This window comes from Zonotrichia leucophrys, chromosome 9 (genome assembly GCF_028769735.1).
Source record: "Zonotrichia leucophrys gambelii isolate GWCS_2022_RI chromosome 9, RI_Zleu_2.0, whole genome shotgun sequence".
In the NCBI taxonomy this organism is placed as follows: domain Eukaryota; kingdom Metazoa; phylum Chordata; class Aves; order Passeriformes; family Passerellidae; genus Zonotrichia; species Zonotrichia leucophrys.
Genome location: NC_088179.1, coordinates 7,859,066 through 7,883,977, shown reverse-complemented (window position 1 = coordinate 7,883,977; position 24,912 = coordinate 7,859,066). Strand labels below are relative to the sequence as shown.

The window sequence follows — 24,912 nt, the reverse complement described above, 5'->3', positions numbered from 1 at the left end:
TGAGCAGGAATTGGCCATGATTCTTGTGTTTGTGCTCAGTGGCAGCTGGGCAAGCACAAACTAACACTGAAGTCATTTTACTGCCACCACTTACAAGCAGAGTCTTTACTATATATTAAAAAATTATTCAAAACTTTTGAATAATTTTGACATAGTTTGTTGTTCTTCTTTAGGTTGTGTTTTCACTAGGGTATTTCTTAGGGATGGCCATGAGAAATGTTTGTTTTTTACAATGAGGGTGATCAAACACTGGGGCAGAGCCTTGACAGGCCGTTCAAGCACTCTCCTTGGAGCTGCTCTGAACTCACCTGCACTAAGCCCTGTAACAGATATAGGTACAGTCCAACAATGAAGTTAGTTCTGCTTTGAGGAAGTTCAGTCAGCTCCAAATAGAATAAGCAGTCTTTGGAGCCATTTTGGTGCTGCAGTCCTCGCTCAGTAAGTTTTAAGGGTCATAAGGTGACACTGGCTGCACTGGCTCACCTTGGCTCTCAAAGGAGTAACCAGCTCCATGGTGAACTCTCTGGTTATGCCTGGTGTACAAGGTGTGAATAGCATCCCAAACACTATGAAATGTCAGTATAAATACCTGATGTTATTGCAGAAATTCATTTGAAGTCAAGCAAGCCTAAATCTAACACAGCTGATCAGTGTTTTCCAGCACAGAGGGACAGGTTATACTCAGCTGCTCTGTTGGCTTGTTTTAGTGTGTTCTCTTTATCTTCTAAATTCATCTCCTTTGCTGCACTGCTCTTATCTGCTGAAGAAAAGTCTGAAATAAACATCTCAGTGAGGTACCAGATGTCTCAGTAGCTTCTCAGAGTGAATGAGAAATGCATTGTGCAGGTGGGAAATAGTACTTCTGTTTCATGGAATAGGGAAAAGAAATTGTAACTTAATCTGTCTGTGACAGGCTTCAGAAAAAGTGAGGATCAGCGGGTGGTGGGTTACTGGGTGAGAACAAATTTATGGCCTAGGAAAAAATAATCCTGGTAGGATGTAGTAGGATTATTGAAAATGACAAGATACAAGGTTCTGCTGGATATTTTTTCATTATGGTGAATGCTGGCTCTGGTTAAAAAGATTGTCTATCTGGCTCTACATCAAAAACCTGGCATTTGCTTTTGCAAGCTTGTAAAATTCAAAAAAAAAGAAGAAAAAGCAAGGAAAAACGCTTCTACTTTTTTTTTGTTTGCTTGTCTTTCTCCCTTCTTCCATCTTCTGGAATGGTTCTTTAGTGCACAAGAACTGTTCTACCCCAATCACGTTTTTAAATCTGAGTTAGTGAAAGTCCTATCAGTGCTTTCCAGCAGCTGCCTTTTCACGTTTTTCCAGCTATTTCTCCAGCACAAGAAGAAGGTTTCTAATAGTGAACTAATGCTGTTGCCACATGGTTTCCTGAATGCCTGGGAGGGCTGTGCAAGTTAGATTCTGACTGATGTTCGTGCTGGCATTTGGGATTGTTAAGGAGGAATTTAATGGAGCTATGCTGATTTATATATGTGAAGGTCTTTCATATGTCTAGTTTCTACTGTTTTATAGTTACTTTTTATTTTATTGCTGACCAGCAGCCAAAGTGATTTCCTTTCATCTTTTTCTGGCCAAAGTCTGAGACCAGTGTGAGGGTGGTGTGACAGGGACGTGCCCATCCCAGGATGTACAGAGCCCTGGGGCTGTGTTGGGGCTGTGCAGTGCCCACTGAGGGGTACCCAGGAGCAGAGGGCTCCCAGGGTATTGTCCCCAGCCTTGGGCACAGCAGGAGGAGCAGCAGTGTGGCACTGATGTTCTGGGCCATGGGCAGAGGCTGCAGATCTCCCCCAGACCGGGTTTTGCTCTGGATGCTGTGGGAGGTTTCCCAGTCTGGTAATCCTCTTCTCTTCCCCCTTGATTTAAACCTGTTTTAACTCCTTTGGCACCCACAGAGCCTGCCTCTGCCACGGAGAGAAGTGGCTAAAGAACTGGGCATTTCCAACCCTATTTTCTCTTGTTATTTTTCCAGCCTTCTGTTTAACCCTCCTTGCCAAAAGCACTGTTTGGTGACTGGCAAACTAATTGGCCGGAGGAGGTGTCATCAAAAATTCATCTCAGATAATTAGACATTGAGCTATCATTATCCTTGAGGTTCAATTCATTTTTGTTTTCATTAGCTCTGTGCTTCCCTGTGGCAGATATTTCTGATAATTTCTGAGCACGGAGGGGGTCGTGAGTGCTGGCATTTTTCAGACATGCTTCTCTTGCATGTCCTTGCTTGCTTAGCAGGAGTTGGGGGAAAGAACTGTGTTGGTCAGGCTGCAAATTCAGGATTTTATCTGTTCTACAGGGCATCTTGTGTAAAGAGCAGAAGCTTCACTTAGGGTTTGATAGAGAGCTCACAAATTCAATGCCACATAGTTTGTGAAGTAGCATTTCTGTTTTTCCTGCATTTTAAAATAAATGTCATTTCAAACAGCTGTTGATAGTGTTGAGAAATCCAATTTGCATTTTCTGTCATTCTAATTACATAGTAATTAATTTCCAATACAATGGCAAATTAATATTAGAGTGAGGTCCTCGAAATCTGATTGCTTTATGTGAAGCTGCACTTTTGGTTATGAGTCCTTACATATGAAAGGAATATAACAAGATTTCTGCTTGCAGAGCCTTAGCCCTTTAGTGCAGTGTTTTTAATGCAACATTGAAATTTGAAAAAAAAATATTACTGGCAATTCCACAGTGAGGAATAATATGCCTTTGTCTCTAGTAGTAAAAAAATTAATTCTTTCAAAACTGCTGTTCTATATTTTGCAATAACAAATAATTCTGAGTATTAGAGATAACAAAAAAAGGAATCTGTGTAATTTTTTTCATTGTTACGCATAATCAGAAATAATAAAATAAAAACCAAAACTATTTCCCCAAAATACACACTTAAAATTTTTCTTGAATTAACTGAAATAGTCATTGGAAAGTAATTTTAAAAGGGAAGCTGTAATTACTTGGCATGATTGAAAGAAAATTAATTTAGAATCAGTATCATCTTATAGAAAATAGAGAAGCTGATAAAAAATTCAGTATTTTAATTTGAGGAGTTTTCCTCGTAAGTATTTGTCTTTTTTTATTAGACACTTTATGTCCTGGAAATGTAGTATTGTTGGACTGCATTTATGTATTTAAAATTTATAAATATTTGAATGTATCTTAAAAATGTATTCATATTTTCTGAACACCTGCACACTCAGCCTTTTCCAGAAAATTATATCACCTGTCTCTAGAAACCTAAAGCAGCCAGTCACAGTAATTATAAGCCCTGATGCCATTGATTAAAATGCTTCATGGCTTTTCTCTCTGGCTGTTGATTAGTTCCTGCTAAGAGAGGAGCTGCTCTTGCCTTAGAGATGTGGAATTGGCTGGGAGGGAGCAGTTCATTTACAGCCTGTCTGTACTCTGTGTGTGCCTCTCACAAACTCCAGGTTGCATTTAGGATGCAGTGGGACACAAGCAGGCTGTGGTCAGCCCCAGCCTGTGCTCATGGAGAACAGCTCAGGGTCTGCATTCTCCAGGAGGGCTGGGGAGTGCTGCTAACAAAGCCTGCCTGCAGCAGAGTAAAATAAACAACAGCCTGCAATAACTCCAGAGTTCCTGTTTGCTTTTCATCAAATCTGCTTTAGTTTCTTGGGTAGAGATGTCATTTATTGAAAGATTTTGGTGAGCACAGAGCTGGTAGGAAAGACAGGTGGGTTACTGGATTTGCTTTTTGTTTTGCAGGATAGCTAATCAGTTTTGGCTCATGACAAAATAAATCTGTGTCATCCCAGCATCTTTTTGCAGACCTTGTACACAGATTATGTGATTTTTAGATAGCTTTAGTGTAATTGGAAATTATTAGATATTTTTAGGTTCAAAACTAGGAACCCAGAGATTTGCTGTATTTCCATGTAACCTTTGGAAAACTTAAAACTTTTTCCTCTAGTCTGTTTTTCTATCTATCTATCCATTAAAAGCAAGCTCAGCACCATGTTACACATCTCTGGTTCATCCTGCCTGTGGCTGATCCCCACTGGCTTTAGTGCTGATTCCTGCTGGCACACTCACTGCCTTCAGCTCTGCCCATGGGCACCAGCTGCAAACAAGGCTGAGGAAATGGGAGCTTTCTAAAGCTGTCTTTATTAAAATTACTTATCTTCCTGTTGTCTCTGGCTTTTACTTCTGAGTTATGAGCAACAGAACCACACACTGTGTAGGCACATAGATTTCCCAGAGGTTGTATTTCATATTTTTCTATTTCACATTTTTCAAGGATATGCCTTTTTTGCCTTTTCTTTCTTTATTTTTTTTTAAATAATAAATCTTCTAGGCTCTCCTCTCCATGATGAGCTGCTTTATCACATTGCCCTGGGGGAATAGTATGTTCTTCTGTAGACTTAAACTGGATGGAGAGATGAGTGAGGGTCACTCATTCTCCTCTTGACTAAGGAAGCAGAGTGACCCTTTTACTGGTGACTTGAACCTAGTCAAAATTTAATTCTAGTGTATTAGCTGGTAGATTGATAATTTAAAATGTCAAGTTCTTTCATCAGTATTTTCATATGTATTTGCAAGCCATCTAATGACGTGAAAATATTTTAAGGAATAACAAAGTGAACTACTGTGAGTATTTTCATTCTTATTAAAAAAAACAGGTTGAAATTAATAAAAATCACCAAATAAGTAAAATCTCTCTTTTAAAAATGTGGTATCTTTGTATCTTGAGAGAAAAGCAGCCTTTAGAGTGAAACAATATTGAAAAATTCATGGGCATGTTCAGTGTTAAATAGCATGGTGAAAGGACGTGGAGACCTTCATCTTTCTTTGATAAAGTAAAGTATTTTTGAAATGAACATCTTATCAGATCAGAAAAGCTGGTAATATTGGCAGATCAGCACAAGTTGGTTATGTCAATCTGACATTTGATCATAAGTAATGTACTTTTGGTAAGAAAGAAAGTCAAAGTGAAGGACATCACAACTTTCATAGGCAGTGTTCCAAACTCAGAAAGATGGTATTTTACAAATATTTTCTTTTTCCATTTCAAGTACCAATTCTACTCTTTGATCCTCACAAAATGAATTCTGTACTTGCCTCGATCTCTTTCCTTGATCCAGACATTTGACTCTTAGGTCTGGAGAACATGGCACAAGAGAAGTTTGAGGTTTTTTTCCCAATACATTGCTGTAAAGAATTTTGTATCCAAGCTGTTGAGTTGACTGCAAAACTTTTCCTAATTCATTATTTTAATGATCTATGATTTAATTCTTCTTAAGAAAATCTTGTCTTTTATTCTAATCATCTGGTTAAACTTTCATGTCTGATATCAATACATGTTGATTGATAAATGAGAGACCCTCTTCCCAGACAGGAATTTCACCACTGTTTTCTTGCACTACAATTAAGTTTCCTATGCTGGTACACTCTGCATTTGGCTAAACAGCTGCCCTTGAAGGGTGCTATATATCTGTAAAATATAGATAATAATTTTTTTTCGGTGCCTGGTTATGTCTTGTGCCCTGCTTGTCTCAGCTTCAGACCAAGTGTGTTGTGGAATAGGTCAGACATAAGTTAATATATTAGGCAAAGCAGTCAGGCTCTATTAATTCTATCTAATCAGTGGCTAATTAATGGCTTTTGCCTTGCAGGATAGGTGAGGCAAAGCTTGCATTTGCCCACAGCACAGTGTACACACACTTTAATCTGCATCACTGCAGGTGAATTCAGTATGAATTCTTGTTTCATTGAGATTTCTACTGTAGAGTAGAATTGTGTCAGGCAGTGTGAAGCCTTGCCCTTTAACAAGAGGCAGTTTGTGTATGCTGCATTAATGGGCATTTGTAGCAGGCTCTTAGCAATTTATCTTGGATACAAAGAATAGATACAGGATTTTACAAATTATAAATTCAATGTACAGGTATCTCCAGCTCAGACCAATCTATTAGCTGACATTCTTGCTTTGATGACAGTGATTGGAACAGCTTTTAAAGCAGTTTATAGACATAAATCTTGAGGTTTAGAATGGCAGTCAGATACAGTCCAGAAGCCCTGTGAAATCAAGTTGCCTCTGAATTTTCTGCTACTACTGGGGAAAATGGTCTTTTTCTTGTACTTGCTTCAGGCTGAAAGCAAAAAGAACAGAAGGATAAACTCATATACTTTTCAACTTTAAAAGGATATTGTTCATTTTATTGTGCTTGTTTTCAGGTGTGCTGTATTGAACTGGCTGCATTGCAAGACTGAACCTTTGAAAATGACAATAATAACAAGTGACAAATGAGGTAGACTTTATAAATCCTTTTGTTTCTGCAGTTACCAGCCCCCATTGTGAATTTCAAAGGCACCTACAGCTGGTGTGCATCTTTAGGAGCTCACCATTTGCAGAGTGGGTGCTGTTTCCCTTCTCAGGACAGGTAGGGCCACAGCCCCAGGGCCAGAGGAGATCCATGGTTGGATTCTGCTGTGCCTTGGTACCCAAAGGAAGCCCCCAGGACTGGTTCCTGTGCCTGGCTGCATGCTGGAGCATCTTGCTGAGCTGGATTAGGGTGAGCAGACAGTTGCAGGCTCTTCCCAAAATCCCTAAGGAGCTTGTTTTAAATGGAGTGTTAAAAAGCAGAAGTTGTGGTGAAAAGAACTTGTCTTTGTACCAGAACACGTAATAGTTGAGATGAAAACACTACAAGGGGCCCGTGAAGTGTTCCTAAACACTCTAAATTAGGTTAGTGGTATTAAAATTATTGTTTTGTGTTGTGTTCCTCTTGTGTTGTGTCTCCCTCAAGCAGGAAGATTTACTGTGCTTGATTGGATAGAAGAAGAGTAGTTTGGTACTTATGAGTCACAGGCACCACAAAATCAGGATAAAGCATGAGAAATGTCTCACTAGTTATATTTGTCAGGGTCCCAATGGTTCTGACTGTGTTTATATTCAAAATGTGGATAAATGTGTATGACATTGACTTTCTGTGGCCTTCAACAATGGCAAGGTTTAGGGGAGGATGAGATTAGAATATTTTCATTAGGACACTTTCTGAAGGTTGTTGAGAACCTTTAGCCCAGAATCTGGTGCTACTTCTTAATAAGTTGTAAGTACACACAAAATAGAGTAAACCCTGAAATTCAAGTTTATTTTTTATTTTTCCCTGTTTCAGATAGAGTTTTACAGGAGACATAAAATATTTGCCTAGGCCTTGCTGGACAGCCTGGTATGAGGTAGCAGCACTCAGATCATCTTTTCAAATATGGATATTGAAACAAAAAGAATAATTTTTTGACAATATTTTCCACTGTCATCAAAATTTACCATATCATCAGAAAAAAAAATAGTAGAATTCTACTCCTATCTGCTAATCCAGCCAAGTAATTTAAGATGTATCTCATTCTTCCCAATGCTTTTATAACATATTAATTATTTTATTTTTCTACTTATCTTAGATACTGTATTCTTCTAAATAATGATCCTGGGGCTTTCAAGCTTGTTGGCACATTTTTTTCCTTGGCTGATATTTGGGGTTTTTGCTTCTCCTTTTTGTGTCTTTCAGGCACTGCCTGCTGCTTCTCTGCTGTGAGCAGTTATCTCCCTCCTTTCAGCCATATGGTCTGGGCACACAGGAGGGCAGGGCCCTTCCCCATGGCCATGATGGGAAAGGGGAATCAATCAACCAAAACTGGAAAGGTGGAGATATTCCTCCCCCCATTTTCCTTAGGGTAAGATGTAAACTTTGCCACCAACCTTTCCTCCTTTAAGAGAGATTAAACTGAATTAACTGGAATGAAAATTCACAGCCAGTTTGGTTCTGCCAGATGAATACTTGTATTTACTCAAGCAGCAAAAGAAAGCTCCTGTAAAAAACAGGAGAGGAAGCAGACTGGGTAGAAACAGGAGCAAGGTGTGAGAGAGGGAAAGCAGCAGATGTGGCAGAACACTTGGAGTCCAGCTCCATTGAAATCTTAGTGTAGGAACATCAGAAGTTCTTGATTTAAAAGGCAGAAGCTAACATCTACTGTAACTAGGGGTAGATACTTGTACCTGCTGCAGATCAAACTTACATTTGTTTTGTGAATATATTTTGTGAATGTATTTGTTAGAATGACCAATATCTACTGCTGAAAAAGGAAATCATATCCCCCTCTCTGAGAAAAGTGGTTTCTAGTAGTTGTAACCTATCTTTTTTAATAGAAGGAGTGAGGTTGTTGTACATGAAACAGATTATTTTGTGGCCAAAATTTAGTACCAGTAACCTAATTTTTTGGTCACAAATAATTCATTACATTTAGTTTCTAATTATTATTGTAACTGAGGACATGTGCTTGGCCTGAGCTAGATCACACTGATCTGCCAGACCTTGATCCATGTCAGCAGGTTTGCAGGGCCTGTTTGTGTTTCAGCATTCCTAAAGTTTGTTTCTGCTGTTTTCCTGTGTCCTGGCATTAGATTATGTGTGAAAGATGTAGTGATCTCCTAAAATATCATTCTCTACATTTACATTGTCTCTTTATGTATCTTCCAGTTATTTTTAAGGTAAACCAAAATGGGATTGGCCAGATTTTTTTTTCTCCTGTCTACGTTTCTTTGGTTTGCATAGGAAGATCTCTTAAGGAACCAATGGAATAATTTGGTAAATGACATGAAGGATTGGGAAAAGAGATTATTTCTAAAATCAAAAGCAATATATTTTTTATTATAATGTATGGCCTGGATATGAAATGAATCGGAGAACTGAAATACATAAACAGAAAACTTGAAAATAAAGGTCTCATGCAATTAGCATCATAGAATCAAAGGAATGACTTAAGTTGGAAGAGACTTCAGAGTTATTAGTGAGATTAGTGGGAGCTATTTTTATTTATCATTACATCTCTCAAATGACTACTGGATAGTGATTCTGTGAATTTGTATTTTAAAAATGGAAGAGTGAGTCTGAGATAGGTGTCAAATTTTTTTTAAAGACAGAACTCAAGACCTGATCTGGGAAAAGAAGGTGATGGTTACATTATTAATTTTTTTGTCCAGTTGGATGATAAATGTAAATACTATTCTTAAAGAAGGCCAGCGTCATTCCTGTTACGCAGAACAGCTATGTACTCCATTTTTTGTCTCCCTTAGCCTACTATTTACAAGGCATATTTAAGAGCAGTGGTGTTTCCATTCTCCCAGCGAGCATTTAGCCTGTTTTAAAGGATAGTAAGAACAGAACTCAGAGGTATCCAGGCCACATGCAGCCCAGAAATCTCACTCTACCAGAGAGCTCTTACCTATTCTGCAACCCTGTGTTCCAAAATGCAGAGCTGGTTCTGCAAGGAGCTCCTGCAGATCCCAGCAGCAAATGAAATTCTCAGCACCCAGGAGGATGCCAGGATCTCTGTTTTTGCAGTCCCCAGTTCACAGCACATGAAGGTGTAAATGTGCTTTGCAAGGACCTATTCTATTGTTTGCAGTACAGCAGAACTGTTTCTTTTGGATGGGCACGAGTATTTGACTTGGAAGTCTTAACTCCTTGCTCCTTTGGATATCAGGTTATTATGGGAGAAAATGTCTTGCAGAGCAAGCAAACCCAAGAGAGGGACAGTCCAGTGTCATCCTTTGGCCAACAAGCATGGTAATGCTTTCAGCTGAAATGATCAAACATATTCCATGTGTTGAGGATTTTTTTTTCATCTGATTAAAAGCTAATGAGGAATATGAATACCAAATATGACTTGTCACTTGAATCAGTAATTAATAATCACAGACTGAACTGTCTTTAAACAGCTAGTTCTAAATAAACTGGGTTGATACGATGTCAGCTTTAAAAATCAGCCAGATTTGAAATGGATATCAAGGGTGCTTTCAAAAAGCCTGTTGCAGGAGTAACTGTGTAAGACAGAGCTAGGTGGATGCATTAATATTTGAGCTGTCAGATTTGCTATTCAATTTACATGTCAAGTGTCAATCTGATGGGCTATCTTGATAAATCCCTACAAACTATACTCCTACTTAGTGCAGAAACTTTCTTGTTTGACAGTTCACATTTAGAGTCTTCTAGAAAGGCTCTTTATCCTTTGTTACCATATACAAGGTTGTAGGCACAGAGTTTGTGGTGATTGGGATGGGTTTGAGCCTCATCCCCAGTGGGCACAGCTGTGAGCAGCACTGACGGCAATGAGCCATGGAGTGCCAGGGGTACTGAGCAACCACCAAAGGGAACAGAGGGCACACAGGGGCAGGGCAGCAACAGGAGGGGATAAAAGGCTGGGCTACAGAACAAGGAGGGCAGATGCTTGCAGCTTTCTGATTTTGTGTGCTGGTGCAGCTCTGTGTGTTGTGGCTGTCTCAACTGTGACACAAGGTAATGCCCTAGGACACAGAAAATGTCCTTACACATTTGTGTAAGGACAGACAGTCTCTGGAAGTCACCAGGTGAGTGGTGATATGTGGCAATACCTCATCAGCCAGGGGTCTGGGCTAAGGGAGGACACACAATGACACTGTGTCCTGTGTTATGAACCCTTGCTACTCTTAAAGGGATTCTTTTCACTTCCGCTGCAACATTGGCTTTAATGGGAGTTTTCTCCATCAGCTACAATGATTTTACTAGGCCCTAACAAAAGAGATGAGTGTAAGCTTTAAGATATTTTACTTAGGAAAGGATTATTATTTACCTTTTTAATCATCAACTATAAGTGTGTCTGGGGTATTTTCTCTTTCCACCAAAGATTCTACACAAATCTTGTACTGTTTCATAGAGGCACAATTATGTCCTCATCGTGAATAAAGTCCAGAGAAGTTACACTTCTCTCCACTAGTTGAAGCTGCAGGCATTGAAGCAATATTATCCTATCATTAGGTCATATTACCAGCAACATGAATTACAGCTCTTTGTCCCAGATCAAAAGACTAAGGCTATACTTTGTACTTTTTTATGTCATTCTGTCAGAATGTGAAATCTGAAATACTTCACCTTGCATTTAAAAAAAATTCTCTTTTTAATCTTAGGGTTGACATCCTTGTTAAACATTCATCTTCAGACAGCAACATCTCTTTCACCTAAATATTCTGCTGTGATGGGTTAAATAGGTAACAAAGAAAAAAAGAAGAGAGCATATATTTTAATATTTAGTAGAAGTACTATGTCTTTTTTTGATTGATATTTTAGAATATTACATAAATTACAAGGAAGTGTTTATTATTTTATGCGAGAAATTAGATAATACATTTCTGCTTACAAGTCAATATGTAGATTTGTACGTGACACCATTTTTATCGCATCTTGTGAATTTATGGTTACTTTTTTTACTTGAATCCCAGGTAAGCTTTCTAGACTAAGGAGTTTAATTATTATTACTGAATACTATTATTAGCAGAGATTATTATTGGAATAAAGTGTAGCTCATGTTCTTTTGTAGAAAAAAAGAGAGGTTTTGTTTGATAACAAGGGCAAGTTTAGTCCTCTCTTCTGTCAGAGAATTCCTAGTAGACTGAATCAGAAAGGAAGTGAAGGGAAACAGGGGTGGGTAGGGGGTGTAGAAATAAGGAAGAGCAGAGGGAGAGAGGAAGGAAAGGCAGGAAAAAAGGAAGGGAAAAGGTAGAGAAAATAGGAAAAAAATATTTAGGCAGTGAAAGTCAAAATTGACATCTTAATCCTGACTAAATCCACAAGTTAAAGTTTCTCTATCCTCTATACATGCATCTAGCCATGAAAATTGTTCTGCTTTGCTGAAAATTCCTCATACTCTACAATTCTGGCTTTCATGCATGTCTGTGGCTGCCTTGCTTTAGCTCTGCTGTGACCTCTTGGTGATGTTCTCATAGTGATGGTAATGGATTATGTGGTGGGTGATTGTGTGATCAGGACATGTGTGACAGAAAATTTATACCCACAAACAGAGACAAGTGGGACTGTGGAACTGTTTGAACTTTAGATTCTCCTGAACCAAGCTGGGCCCAGACTGTTACTCTCAAAGGGGAAGGACAGCACATCAACCCCTGTATTAATTCAGTCTCCTCCTGCCAGCTGGTTTTATGAACTACAGGAGATGATGGCATGTCCTTAATATTCTTTGACAGTGCAATATTTTTACTTAGACTGTCTATTCCAGAATGATGCTTCTCTGATAGAATGGCCAGTCAATCTCACAGCATGATAGAAAACAGATGTAAGATTAGGATGCAAAGTAGTTTTCCAGATACTTGGTCCCAGCATGCTGTACAACCCAGCCCTAGAGTTAACCAGGCAAGTGCTGACACATGTCTTATAGCAAAATATCACTCACAGCCACAGTTCAAAGGCCTTGCTACCCTCCAGGGCAATTAATACAGCATCACATTCAATGGTGCTTGAACCAAATCCATGGGACTCTCAGGGGAGGAATAGGGAAGCAATCTCAGGGCTCAGACACGAGCAGCACGCTGCTGCAGCTGAAGTTTCAGTCCCTAGGAACACAAAAGTTCCTTAAGTATGCCTGTGTGACAACGCTTTATAAAAAGCAGATTCTTCTGCCATTAACATTTTTGACAACACTCTCATTAGGTTCACTAAGTAAAAGTTCAGACCCTAAGTGTGGATCTCCACTTTTCAAAATATTTATCACGAAGGAAGTGCCAAGTGTTTGGAAACTGTCTTTTGAATGAGGAATTTAAAGACCATTTAGAACAAGTAAATAAGAGGTTTGTGCTGTACATATGCATTTTTTAAAATTAAGTGATATGTATATATGCAGTGATGGTGCTAGTAATAGTAACAGCCAACCATAACAACTTTTGCTTCAAGTAAGTACCTGAAGTGATCACTTTTCATTTTAGAAATTATAGGGAAATTTGAATAGTAATGCCTGTATTATGCAGCATTTATCTAGCTAATGATGCCATTGAAAGTGCTGAGGCGTCTCCTGGTGTAATTTAGTGCTTGGTGTGAATGGGATTTGATGGCCAGCCTGTACCTGGGCTGCCTGAAATTAACTGTGCCTATGATATAATTGTGTTGTGCTGTTGAGTGCAGGGAATAACAACAAGTGGCTTTTAGCTCCTGATTTCTGTTCAGCAGCTGGCACTTCAGTTTCTGTTTGTTGATGTATGGATGATGTGCTCCCCCTCATCCTGCTGCACTGCTTGTGACAGTTCACAAAGCAAGAGAAGCCACGTGTGGAGGAGTTTTGCACTCTGCTGAATGTGAATATTGAACTGGATATTTTTATTGAGGCAGTTCTTGGGAATTCCCACACTGGTCATATCCAACAGAAGCTAATAAGTGGTTCAAGCTCCATTGTAATTAAATGTAGCATATGAAAATGAGCAAATGAAAGAGTAAAAACTTAGTGCTTTTACTGGTTAAGAAAATTAATATTTTCATGGTGATTCTATGTGCCATATTTTTTTCTTTAAGGAGGAGAAGCTCTGCAATTCAATGGGAGGCATGTATACATTCTGTCCTATAGATTAATTGTTTATGGTGATCAGTTTATTACCAATGTGCATGCCTGTATTTATTTATTTTTAAATTAAATTATTTTAAGGGATAAAATATTTGTAGATGAGAAAGGTCACTCTCAGAAAGCCTTTTTTGTTTGATTATGTTTTAGGGTTTCTTTTTCCTTAAAAAAAAAAATATATATATTTTTAGGATCTGCAGGGTGATCATAAATAAATGAGATCTGAATCTCCAGACCTGTTTTTGTCCTCCACTAATTTCTCTTGGGTAAGTTTCAAAATTGTCTTGTAACCAAGCTTGATTTCTCACATTCCCATGTAGTTATGGATGTGGACAAAGGTTGCTGTTTCAGAGTGCTAATTACAAGAGAGATACTGGAATTTCAGAAACCATATTCAGCAATAGAAGTGATATCACTGAGACTTTATAGGAAGGAAATGGTTGTGATAGCAAATCATTTTTCAGACCAGTGTATCAGTCTCTTGAACACATATTGGTACTAGAAAGATCTGTCTTTACATTTGCAGACTATATGACTTGAAGGAATATTACATAGAAATGAGTTATTTGATTGTTCTAAATCTTTTAATGTGTCTTATTAGTCAGCATAGCTGAAGTTCCTGGATAAAATATTTTCACCTTTTTTTTTTTTTTTACTGGGAAATATTTGCCTTCCTCCAGTGGGAAAGCTGTTTGACATCTGTAGACCATCCTTCCTATAAACCATTACTTTGATTATTTGTGCTGTCAGTTAGGCAAATCCATCTCTGCCTGGTCACTCTAAAACAATAGTTTGAGGATCTATTGTGAAGTACTTCCTTCTTTATCTTTCACTGTCAGAAGTTCAATGTAAAGCACTGCAAAAAGACTTTTTATAATTACTGGTTTGGAGCAAGTAGTTGATGGGATAGAAATTGCTTAGAGAAAGTCTTTATTCAGTACTAAATACAATGAGATACAATGTATAACAAGGTCTATAAATGGCAAAAATATTCTAAGAAACCACTGTTTTTCTGAAGAAAATACCCTAAAATTATTTTTAAAAGTCATGATTAAAATTTTAAAATGGAAATTTTTTTCTTTGCTCATGTATTGTCCTTCATTCCCTGTAACTGATTTTGTTTAATGGGCCTCTGATGCCTCCCTTGTATTTGATTTTCCTTTCATAGCTCATATTACTTTTATTGCCTCTCTCCAGATCAAAGGCATAGGAAGAAAAGAAAAATGGTGACTAAGACTGATGTCTGCAATCTTTCACATTTTGGCATTATTTTTCTAAGTATTCTTACCTTGATTTAATGCAGCTTTTGCTAGTTATAATTTTAGGAGTCACTGTAGATAATTCTTCACCCTCCTGGATGTCCCAACCTTTCATACATTTATGTTAATGCTTTGCAAACCACAGTGATAAAAATTGAAGCCAAATATATTTAGAGATTCTAAATGCATTTCAGTTGCTTCCTTTAAATTTTATTTGCCATCTGGCTATATACAAGCTAGTACAGTTTGCTGGGGTTTTTTTTGTTTTGTAACTTTGAAAGCTAGAGGCACGACTGTTTCTCTAAAAGAATGCCAAATTATCACATGGCTGCAGGCACTGATGATTTTAGGGAAAAACCACCAAACATTGTGAATAGTAACCCACCTCTGTATTTCACACAGGGTTTTGAAGCCCACTTCTTAGTGTCTGCAGTTCTCACAAGGAATGGCTTTGTTTCCTTTTAGGTATTAGCATGAACTTCTCCACATTGCTCTGATGTTTTGTCCTCCTTCTCTTCCCATGCCAGACCTCCCCCACCCACAGGTTTGTCCCCTTTCAGTAGTGATATCCTTACTAAAGCAAAGTTAGTAAAATTTGGGATAATTCTTTCTTTGGTAATGACTGTGTAACTGAATATCTTCCATTAATCTGTCAGTAATTATTCTTGTGTTTAAAAATAATAAGAGTAAGGATATTGAAAATTTGAATGGGCCTGGAAATGTAATTTAAAAGTGAAACTGTACATTGTTTAAATTATTTTTGAAGGTATAGCTCTATTGAACAAAGCAGGGAAAATTCCATGGAGGACATGGTTTAGAATTTATAAAATCCTGAAAACCATGGTTGTTGTATTTTCCTCTAATTTTCAGCATACACATTGCCACGGGTACTTGTAGCAGCAAAAATATTGGATAAATTTAAGTATTTCTGCAGTACTGCATCATTTTCCAAGAAATGTGAAAAACTTTCAGAAGTGTTATTTCAACAGCACAGTTCATTTCTGTAATTGGTCAGACTTCTGAAAAGTCATGGATTTGGTGTCTAGTAACAGCCTGAGCTATCTTCCAACTAAATAAAGCAACCTGTTCCAGGCTTGACCTCATTTTCATATATACATTAGAAAAGTCAGTGATTGTAAACACAGATGGTCCAACACATCATGTCATGCTGCTGCCCTTGTGTTGGAATGAGGCTAAATCTTGCATTGAGAATGAGGATTATTATGTCAAACGAAGCACTTAATTAAGAACAGATTTCAATATTTAATGACTACACAGTAGCTTATTAAAATATTTGCACTTGTGTTTACGATGTTTGCTGGATTAAATACCAATATATTTGTTAACTGTAGAACAACTTCTATTGCTCTTGCATCATTCTTGCATGAAATCCAAGTATTACTGCTGTGATGCTGCAGAGGCTCCCTAGCCTAGAAAAGCAGATTTAGTCTTTTGCATGTGGGATGGTGTCTGGAGAACTCAGCATGGACTGGGAGGCAGGATACAGTGAGAGGGTACGGGGGAAGCTGAAAGGACAATTTGATAACATTTCTGGTAGGATGGCTACATGCCTGAATCACAAACAAAAATCTGGGTAAAATCTCTGTTTGCAGATTAGATTAATACTTTTTTCACTATTTATCCTTTGGAAGGTTAAGGGGATCTGTAGAGATTCCCACAGTCACTCAAAGATGTTCTCATGCTCACAATCTTCTGCAATTTCTTCCCTGAAATCATAGGTTGAAGATGTGGGTGGTTTATCCTCCTGAGTTTAATGTAGGAAGCTTATGAAGTCTGTTATGTTTCAAATGGAAGGGCACAGTAGCAATTTAAATAGATATCATTTTAACTGAGGCTCTTGTAGAACCCACCAAATTTCTCCCTCATTTAAACTAGGGGCAAGAGACACATTTCCTCCTCCTGCAACACCTGTATTGTCTTGGTCCATGGTGAAGATCCCTTGCTGTATTTATGCCATTGTCTTGCTAAGTGACAAAAATAAAGATGACAACATCTCTCCTTTCCAGGACAAAGATGTTTCAGTGTTCTTTTTCTAGAAGCTCATTTCAAATTTATAAACAAATATCTCATCACTCTTTTCCTTTGGGCCCTTTCCCTCCAGATGAAAGAAAAATTCCACCACTCAGCTCCCTAAATGATGCTTCTCCTGAGGAAGTCGTTGTGACTTCAAACTCTTACATATGGAATTGTGCACACATACTTAAAGCTGTGGTCCTGGGAGAGATGTCAGCAATTTATATCTCCATCTGCAATAAGTTATGAGCACCTGCATCAGCTCAAACATGCAGAGCGTGCGAGCCCTGCTCCATCCTGCTGCCTCCCCACGCTGACATTTATGGGGCAGCCCAGTGCCTTTGGACACTGACATCAGGCTCTTGTCCATGGCCTCCCATGGGAAATGTGGGCAGCTGAGGGCACCATCCACCCCAGCAGAAGGGGTGGGTCACCCTTTGGGGGAAAATTGTCATCTGTTGGTGATTAACTTGAAAAAAAAAAGGCAGCATAAATATTCATAGTCTGGATGACTTCTTGCAGGCAGTTCAGAGAGCTCTGTGCAGCATCATGGTTCCTCTGCTGCAGGTTTGGCATGCTATGATGGTAGGGCTGCTAGGTGGGGCCTCTGTCAACAAACACAGCAATCACTTCTCATGTGTATTTCTGGTTAAATCTAAGTTAAAATCTCGTTTTAATCTAAAATGAGATTGTAGCTTATTGTCACCAAATGTTAAGTTATCGTAAAATAAATATTTAAATTTCTGCAGCAAAGGTTAAAAGCTTGATGGAAATGATAGTTTTGGACAGCAGGAAAAAATTTGAATGTTTATGACTCCACTTCTCATGGAGTTACACTCTTTAGAGCAGTTGTTTTCTCAGTTTATGTGGAATTAAATGTAGCTCTGTATATCTGATTCTTCCCTCTGTCTCATTTTCAAAGGAGTAAAAGACATTATTGCTTCTCATTGTCAAAGGAGTAAAAGATATTATTGCTGCTCAGTGCAAAATTCTAATTTTTTCATTTCCATGCTATCTTCCACACAGAAGTCTCAAAGACTGCTGATATTAGTGATGCAGCTTTGTAGCACCCTTGGAGACCAGCAGCATCATGATCAGTGTGTGAACAATAAGACAAGTCAGGCAAAGAGAATTTGAATAACTAAGCAGACAAAAAAGCTTGTGGCATAGCCAGAAAGAGAATACAGGGCTGTTTTATTTAGAGGGGAACTGTTCATTTTTAATTTAATTTCTTCCCAGAAAATAACTCCCAAAGCAATACAATTTCAATCATTCTGAAATGATTTCTGAGTTTGACTAGGATTTATGAAGTAGTTTTAGATACAAGTTCAAAAAAAAGATGGGTTTGATTCCTAAGTGCTGAAATGCAAAGTTTTCACTGTGTAGAAGGTGAGGTGCCTCCCTCCAGCTGCCATAAGCAGGAGGGAAGGAGGGCTGTGGAACCCAGTGTGCCCCACGCTGCAGGGTGCAGGGAGAGGGGCTCATGCCTGCAGGGCTGCAAGTGGGTTCCTGACCAAAAAATGACAGGAATTTTATTAACTGAATGCAACTTTTAGTTTGTTGAATTATGTGCTTATAGTTTTGCTCCTAAACTTCACTCATATGTACTTTGCTTTCCGGCTTGCCCTGGGTGCCTTGTCCCCTAGTAGCACTGCTGGGGTGCAGTGAGCTGGTTTGGTTACTCTTGCTGAAAGAAAATAGCAATAAAATTTTTGATTTATGTCACCTGATTGGGGCAGATTGTTCTGTAATGTGTAAGTGACTGCTGTTTGTGAGTGCATCTGTAAGCATGATCCAGGTGTTACACCTCACCTGTAGCTGGACTGATACTTCTTCACCCCCTTGGAATCTTGAGTAATTTCTCAAAAAACAGAGTTGAGGATAATTCTTTGTGGATGACAAAAACCAAGACATTTGGGAAATCAATTTGAGTTTAAAAGGAATGAGAGAAGGGCAGATTTGTCCTATCATGCTACAGATGTGTGGTGCATTATATAAGTTGTTGGACAACTGGAAGAAAACTCATGAAGTTTTGCTGTTGATTTATCCCTAACAGTACAGCCAATCATTATAGTAATGAAGTATTTCCTCTATTTATTCCAGTCCTGTCATGAGATCTCAGCTTGATTTCCAGACTTTGCATATTAGAGTTACTGAGGTATGTAAGCATTACTTTGGAAATTTAATTATTTTTCCTGCTTAAATGGTAGAACACACGTCAGTTCTGAAACTTGGGAGCAGAGCAATTCATAGCAGATAATTTAAGAGAGTTTTGCCTCTTTTTCTGTGCAAGTATTTTAAGCATCTTTTGCTGCAATTTACTTGCTTAGTTTATCTTGTTATGTAGTTTTTTTCTGTGTGAACAAGTTCAGGCCGATTGATTTTTAACAATCTGCTCCATGTAGATGACATTCACATTGGTTTTTTTTACCAAGACTGTCTGGCAATCTGCTCTTTTCTAATTCTAATGCAGTGTTGTAAATGGTTCAGTACAGGGCCTTTGTTCTCTCAGGCTAAGGGAGAAAGAAAAAGTAGAAGATGAGTTAATCTCAGAAGTTTGGTGTTAGTATTTCTTCCTGGTCCTGTCTTAAGAAAAAACATAGGACATATGGACCTGGTGTCCAAATTTTCCTGGATCTTTATCTGGAGGAAGATGTGATTTAGGCTTAGTAGCTTTCAGGAAACTTGAGATTCCTTTCTCTGCTATCACAGTTGTGCCATCTGATTGCAAGGGCATTCATTCACATGACCCTGTCTGAAAGATCTGTCAGATCTTTCACTGGTTTATTGACTTCACCTGGGTGCCTGAGCTTTGAAGGTGGGTATAATTTTCTTGATCTCTGTAGCCCCAGATCAGGAGCACAATAAGTGCCTTTTTAAATGCTCCTTTTTTTTTGAGGAAAACTACATATTTTTAAGTGTCTTTTTCATCTCAGATGGAATAAAACAGCTTTCTTGGGCCTATAAGCAACCTGAAATGAATTCACTGGCCTTCTTTTTGTAGGATGTGTTGTTATGTTTGCATTTGTCACAGCAGTTCCCTCTTCAATGCTTGAAGGAGTATTTGCACTTTTGTATTTGTGGAGACAGTGCTGAACAGAAATTAAAAATGACTAGCACTCAAGGGAGACAGCAGCAATAAAATCACAGGGTTCAGAGTAGCGGTATTATTTTGGCTAAGGAATTTGGAGAGAATTTAAGCTGTAAATTGTGCCTGAGGGCTGCTTCTTATGTCAGTTGAAATCTTGGAGAGGTAAAGAGGTAGTCACAAAAGTAACTGAAGAGGGAACATGAGAGAGTTGTGAAGGATCTCAGAAGGAGCTTAGATGTTGGGTGAAATGGCTTTGGACAGTCAAGAAGCAGATTTGGCAGGCATCAAAAGGAGGGGGCTGCACTTGTTGAACAACAGTTCCAGAGGTGTGTATCAGTTGTGTTAGAACCTGGTTGAGGTTCCACAGGACAAGTAAGCCCTGGGGAAAATACAAAAGCCACATTTCCTATGCTGGTTCTGAAGTCTTTTGGGGTCCAGAGGTTCACAGATTTGGAAATAGAGAAGTTTTTTGAGAGTTTTATTTGGAATCTCTTCTGGTGCAGGCAGAATCCCAGGGTGAATCACAGAGTTTATTTGACTAGCCCACAGCGACCAGATTAGTAGTTGGAGACAAAAAGGGATGAGTACTGTGTTTCTATCATTTTGATAACAACAGTGTTTGCCTTGCCTCATGTTGCTTATAATTTAAATACACTATCCAGAAAAGTTTTGTTTCTATTTTTACAGAACAAAAATAGATATCTGTGGATTTACATTTGAAGTTCTTGTAGAAAAGTGTTGGCACAGCTGGGAACTAAACTTTGAGCTCCTCATTCCTAGACTAAAGACTATTCTCCCTGTGTTTACAGATCCTCCACTGATGCAGATAAATGTTATGGTATGAAATACAATTCAGCTGATTTACATCAATAGTGAACTGACCTTTTATAAAAAGCTAAAACTTCAGAGTTCCATTATCCACTCGAAATCTATTTTGATTTCTAAATACAAGGACTGTAATCCAGCAGAGAGAATGTCTTTTGCATATTAAAATACATCTTGTCTCATTCTATATCAGTTCTATCTTGTAATAAGGTTATACAGAGTGAAGGTTACATTTTTTGTAGTCGTACAACAGCCTGTTGGGTATTTGGATTCCACGCTTGTGCCATACCAGTGTCTGTTGACCCTGTTAAGTTGGTTTCTTACGGAAAGACACCCTATATGTGATTCTGGGATGGGCAAAGAAAATTAACTGAAACACCCTAAAATTAATTTCAGAACTATGCTCACTGAAGAGAATTGATAATGAAAAACACGATGTGGAAAAATAAAATAACAGAGAGGGATGATAGCATAATGACATTTAAGAAGAGGTGAGATTTGGATTTGATCTTTATGGTGAAGAGCCATTTGCTGTTATTTTTAATGATTCAAGAATATTGAGGTTCAGCTGTATGGGAGATTCCTCCATTGTCTGCATCTTCGAGAAGACTGTAAATAAACCTGAAGTAGAGGGACCGACATGTACTTTGGAATCTTTTGTAGTATATGTAATTTATCATTTTAGAGTGGTAGCCAGAGAGGGATCTGACTGAATTGTGGGGTGGGAGAAGATTTTTTTCCCTTTTCTTTGATTATTAATAATGATTGCCAGCCATATGCCATTTCTGGTGAACTTTTGATTCTTTCTCTTCTGGGGGCAATATTTTTTGTGACATTTTGACATGTTTAGCTGATTCTTCACCCGACATTTCATTAACTCATTGGTCTTGCTTTTTTTTTCTCTTACTGGGATGAAAACTGAGAGCAGCATGTTGGTGTGCAGCTAGTGTGAGTGAGACCAGGTTTCAATGCAGTGACAGATTCCTGCCTCCCACCAACCTACTGTTCCAAACATGCTAATGTGTCTTCTGGGATTCTGACACTGCAGTTAAGAGTTTGGCTAATAATACAACCCATACACTCTTACCCTTGTGTCCATGCCTGATATTCTAGCACAAGCTCTTGCATGACAAAGTGGTAAACCTGACAGGAGAATTGATTTGGCTTCAAAGAATCTGGCAAACACCCCCACTTTGTTTTTCAGCTAAATCATTTTTAGTTTTGGCTTGTTGGATTGCTGCTACATCGTTATAATGCTCTGGAACAAAGGGTAAGGAACAGGGAAGTGAGATTGTCATTATTGCACCCCAGAACTACTGTGAAAACTTTGTGAAAAGGGAGGAGATACCTTAAGATATTTTGCCTGTATTGCTACTAGTGGGTGCCAGGACAAGCTTGTGACTCTTCTTTAAACTAAGTGGGAAATGCTTCCCTGGTCTGAGAGCCTCAGAAATCTTCCTCCTTTCTATTTTTAAAAGAATATTTGTCTAGTGTTGACCACTTTTATAATTATGTCTTAAGAGTGTTTTTTCTCTGAATCTCTGTTTTCTCCTTCACTGAGATTTTGCAGATGCACTTTAACACATGATGCACTCAGGGAGCATGAAGAGCCTCTTTGTTGCAGAGAAAAACAATTAACCTGGCAGTGATGTTACAAAGATTATGGGCAAAGTCAATCCTGACTGGGGTGCAGAGAACAAACTCAATTTCTGATGAGAGGAAAGAAGAATACTGTGTCCTTCTTACTGCTTAATATGATGGAAAACAGCAAAGATGTTTTGTTGTCCTTATAGATATTTAAAAGTAATGTAAATAAATCTTTATGTAAAGGTTTCTATAGGTCTCTACCTCTGTGATCCTCTTTTTCTCCAGTGTCAGACTAAGATAGTTGAACTGATGGTTCATAAATGCAGAAAAAGGTGCTGCAAAGAGGGAGGAAATAATCTTCTATCCATGTCTAGCAGCTGGGGCAAGAAATTATGGAGTTTTACTGTAGCAAAACATATTTAGACACAGAGTTGAGATAAACCTTCCAGGAGGACAGTGCATGTCAGAATGGATTACTGGCAGGGATTGTCAAGACTCCATAACTCTGCAGAGGAAATCTTGAGGAATGCAAACTATAGATCTGTCAGGAATGCTACAGATATCATGGTTCTTCCTTGGGGAAGGGGTGTGGACTGCAGGATTTCTCATGTCCACTAGAGACGGATTATTTTTTTTTAACTGAAGAACTCTGTTTAGCTGACTTTTTTTCTCTTTTTCTTTTTTTCCCCCTCTCAGCTGGGAGATAAGAGATTAAGAGGGTGGGGTTAATAAGATCCCAAGAAAAATCAGGTGGGAAGGGCCCTCATGGGGATCTGTTGGCCAACGAGTTTCAAGCAGGGTCAGCTGTGAGCTCAGATACGGCTGCCCAGGGTTTCAACCATGTGGGTCTTGAAAACCTCCAAGGATGACGACACACAAGCAGCTGCTGTACCTCCTTCTCACAGGTGATTCCCACCTCATAAATATTCACCCTCATCCTTGTCTAAGTGCAAATGAACCCCTTACATATAGAGTTCAGCTCTAAAGGGCACTTCCTTCCTTTATAAAATTATACATGCCAATGAATACAAGATTTTTTCATAGTTTTTGATTTTAATGTTCCTGTGGATGTATTGGGGGGAACTGGAATGAAAATAATGTTTGTGTTACTTGAAAAATCATGGGAAAAATTCTGTGGAGAAAACCAAAATAGAGGAACACAAGGTAAACAGGTACCTTGGGAATGACTGATCAGCTGAATGAGTTGGAAGAAATGAATGGAAAATAGGGCATGATAGCTATTTTTGTATCAAAGGGAGAATGATGCATATTTAAAAACAGAGGGTTTTATTATTTCTTATCCACAGTGCTTATTCTTCAGTTTGTTATAATTTTCTAATTGTTCTATAATAGGATTGCTATGAGCAGGTACTCTTGCTCATAAATGGATTAATCTGCCTTCCCCTGAAGACAAGGAGACATTTCTATTGATTTCAGAGGGAAACTAATTAAGTCCATTTTCTTTAAACTTGGCACCAGTTGTCATCACTTGGAGCTACTCAGGGGAAGGTAAGCAGTAGAAAAGATGGGAATTAGTGTCTGATTGTGTTGCCCTAAATATGCTCTGGACTCGATCCAAATTAATTTCGTATTTGTGCAAACTGTCCAACATATTGAATTGTCCTTGTCCACTGACTTTTTTTCCCCTTGTTTGCTGCCATTCTGAACCATTTTATTTACTTTGCCTTCCCTCAAGCTCTGTGGACCCTCACTTTGTGGCTTTGAGAGTCTGTGGCCCTCAAACTGGGGATGGAGTTCTCATTGTGCAATGGGTTTAACAAGGACCATATGTCCTCACGATGTTTCCCTGTCCAGACCAATCCTGTCCTTTGGTGTTTGGCTCATCTAGTTTCCTTCTTTAGCAGACTGCTGAGTTGCAAACATCCACGCCAAAGTTCCCATTCCAGTGGGCTCCACTGCTGGAGTCCTATTTTATCTAACAGCTGGCTGTACGTCATTGTAAAATTGTAAATGCTTAAAACTTTTGCTCCCGTTCCCAGGGGTTCCACCATTAAAATTATTTTGCATTCACTACCTGCCAACAGGGCCTGTAAGTGAGCCAGAAAAGCAGCAGATTAGGCATAACTATGAATTCTGAGTGGAACAGAGGGGTTGGAGATTGAATTTTTAGGTGAAAAAAACGGGCCTTTCATGAGAAACAAAACTGAGTACAAAGTACTCTGTGGGGCCTTTATATTGAACTGTAGTTCACAATTAACACCTCTGCTGTTTTCTCACCATGGGAATAGAAATCCGCCCAAAAGTTCATTGTGTTAAGATTTGCCCTTCACATTTTGGAGATCTTCTTCCAGCCAGATTCTCTTATTTCTCTAGGCAGAGTAAGTCATTGTGGCTTTCTGTTTAAAAAGAAGCTGGGTATTAACTGCCCCAATCCAGTCCTTTCCCTAGGCTTGTAATCAATGGATGTAAAGTTTTAATCCTTTCAGTTTTACAGACCTGCAGAAATGAATAATGAGCAAAAAGCCTCTTGCATATTTTCACCTTTAAGTGCCCAGCTTTCCAGTGTTGTGAACAGACCGATTGTGTGGAGCAGCAGATGCTGGGGTCTTTCATCCTTCATAACAGGGAAGGAAAAAAAGTCAATTACAGATTTGCAACCTGGAAATGTTTTCTAAGGAGAGAAGCTGTCTTTCTATAATGAATATTTACAATATGATTCAGTTCTTAATTATCACAAGGAGCATCTCT

At 38.6% G+C, this 24,912-nt stretch overlaps 1 long non-coding RNA gene across 1 annotated transcript in view; it reads left to right on the top strand.

Annotated features, from left to right (window-relative positions):
* The window catches only part of LOC135451771 (uncharacterized), a 70,589-nt gene extending 48,307 nt beyond the window's left edge, over positions 1 to 22,282 (top strand). The window contains exons 2-6 of the long non-coding RNA XR_010441427.1: positions 13,599 to 13,673; positions 15,132 to 15,210; positions 18,804 to 18,858; positions 21,013 to 21,107; positions 22,187 to 22,282. This is a non-coding gene — a long non-coding RNA (uncharacterized LOC135451771). The remainder of the gene's footprint in view (positions 1 to 13,598; positions 13,674 to 15,131; positions 15,211 to 18,803; positions 18,859 to 21,012; positions 21,108 to 22,186) is intronic.
* Positions 22,283 to 24,912: the final 2,630 nt, after the last annotated feature.